Source organism: Oryctolagus cuniculus, chromosome 9, assembly GCF_964237555.1.
Source record: "Oryctolagus cuniculus chromosome 9, mOryCun1.1, whole genome shotgun sequence".
Lineage (NCBI taxonomy): Eukaryota > Metazoa > Chordata > Mammalia > Lagomorpha > Leporidae > Oryctolagus > Oryctolagus cuniculus.
In genome coordinates, this window is record NC_091440.1 from 68,944,202 (window position 1) to 68,946,918 (window position 2,717).

A 2,717-nucleotide genomic window follows, 5' to 3' on the forward strand; every position below is an offset into this window, starting at 1 on the left:
ATGGCTCAAGTACTTGGACTTTGCTACCCATGCCAGGAGGTCTGGAGTTACACAGCTCCCAGTTTTGGCCTGGTCCGGCCTTGGCTGTTGTGAACCTTTGGGGCTTGAACCAGCAGATGGGAACTCTTTGTCTCTCTGCCTCTCAAATCAATAGAATACAAATGAACACAAATAATCTTTTTTTTTTTTAAAGAGCAAAAATGGAAAGAGTTGGGGGCGGTGTGGTGGGGGGAAAGCGGGCCCCAAGACTGTCAAGCATTCTGGCGCCTCCGGGACCTGTGGTCTTCATCCTCCTGCTGACCTACAGCCCTGAGCACCTCCCTCTCTGGTACAATGCCTGAAAGCCCATTAAGAAACACCCTCCTCTCGCAAAGGCAGCAGCCTGCAAAGGCGCAAAGAGTTCCAGAAGACTGAAGATTGAATCCCGTGCTCGGCTCCTTGATGAAATTCTGCAATCACAGACTTGTTCCTTGGACTTCGGTTTTTAAAATGAAATATATCCTTGAAAAAGACAGAAGGGACAGTCACTCACACTTTAGTGCGAATGAATTCTCAAGCTTGTTTCAGGAGAGGTTTTCATAAGGCAGCCAGGCTAAAGTTGAAAGGAACTGGAAGAAGCACTGGTCATCCCCACGGCCACGATTTCTGGGCGCGAGAGAGCCAGCTTCTCCAGCCTCTTGGGAAGGAGGCTCCTGGTGGGAGCAGCAGAACCAACTGGCTGGCCCCGGAACACCCTTTTAAAAACTGCAGAGCAGGTAGAGGATTTCTAACCTGGCTTCTCCTTCCTCCTGGCCTCTGACTCAGCCAAGTCTCTCCATTGGAGTTGGGCCTCCCAGGAAACAGAGTAAGGCAGAAAAGCTTGGAGAATGGATCCGTGGCGGGGCGGGGAGTGGCGGAGAGTGGCAGAGCAGAAATCAGCAGCTGGACCTCCCTGTTCCAGTCCAACAGAGTGCGGATGGCCAAGGGGCAGCCGGCCAGAAGGCAGCTCAGCCTTCAATGGGAAAAGCCTCTCCTCTCAGTTGTGTCCTACACCCCCAGGGCCGCTCCTCCAAGCACAGATGGACCGCGTCATACAGGACTCAGGCAGAAGAACCCGAAATCACAAAATTCCAGGGACCACCCTAGCAGGGGAAGGAGTCCATCCTTTCCACCAGTACTCCACACTCTTCAAGCAAGTCATTCACAGATGTGTCCCTCACACCATTTCAATTCATTGGACTAATTTATTTTTCATTTTATTTGAAAGGCAGAGAGACAGAGACCATCAGCTGGCTAACTCCCCATATGCCCACAACATCCAGGGCTGGGCCAGGCCAAAGCCAGGAGCCAACAACTCAATGCTGGTCTCCCACATGGTTGGCAGAGGCCCTGGTATTTGAGGCATCACTGGCTGTCTCCCCCCCCCCCCCCAGGATGTGCATTAGCAGGGAGCTGGATCAGAAGCAGGGTAGACGAGACTCAAACCAAGCATTCTGATATGGGATGGGATGTCTCGTGTGCTGACTTAACCGCAGCACCACCCTTCTACTGTTTGAAAGAGGATCAAGTTGTCTTGGACCATTAGACACTCCCTAGGAAGCTAGAGCTCCTAGTGACAGGGACAGAGGCTTGGGGTTGTTTTGCTCTGAGGCAGCCTGGGTCACAAGGGTCTGACACACGCAGGGGTGACTTGCGGGGGCTGGGGAAGGGACTCGGGGAACTTTCAACAGCAGGTTCATCCTGGGGGCATTTTTCATTTTCCACATGACTGCAGGAGCTGGTTCTATACCTTACTCGAAAGTATGCACACTCACCCCCCAGGCTTTGGCTACAATACCCCAGTAAGCCCAGGCTAGATACAATGAACCCACCACTTACAGGGGTTCTTTAGGAGGAACAAAGCAAGAGAGAGCAGGAGCCAGGAGCCAGGAGCTTCCTCTGGGTCTCCTCTGCAGGTGCAGGGGCCCAATAATTTGTATCATCTTCCACTGCTTCCCCAGGCCATAGCAGAGCTGGATTGGGAAGTGGAGCAGCCAGGTCTCGAACCGGCACCTATATGGGATGCCGGCACTGCAGGTGGTGGCTTTAGCCACTAAGCCACCACGCCAGCCTTACTGCAGGCATTTGAAGAGTGAACCAGTGGATGGAATATCTCTGTCTCTCTACTTTTCAAATAAAAGTGAAAAAAAATTCAAAATTTAAGAATTATCTAGAAAAAGATAAGTTTATTTCGGTGCAAAAATTTTGAAATTCATAGTTTCTTCATAATATGCATTTTCCATGAACATTTTGAAGACTTTTCCTACATTTTGTACTATCTCCCGAAACCTCACCAGAGACAGTAAAAGGGTTTAAAAAAAAAAAAAAAAGCCACAACTCACAATGACAAAGAAAGCAGAAGTGAGAGCAGGAAAATGAGAGATGGAAAGTGACCTCACAGAGCAGAAAATCTGAGTCTGCTGGGGGTTGGGGTGCAGACGCATGTGTGTGCACATGTGCGTGTGTGTACAGATGCACGTGTGCACGCGTGCATGAATGTGTAGATGCATGTATGTACATGTGTGCATGTGTGTGCAGATGCATGTGTGAGTGCATGTGTGTGTGTGCATGTGCACATTCACAGCGCAGGTGCTGCTCAAGGGACTTACTCCCTGCCAGGCACTAGTCCAAGGTTGAAGACGCTTTAACTTGTGCAGCCCTGAGGAGCTTGTACCCTGATTTTGGAGATAGGGCACAGA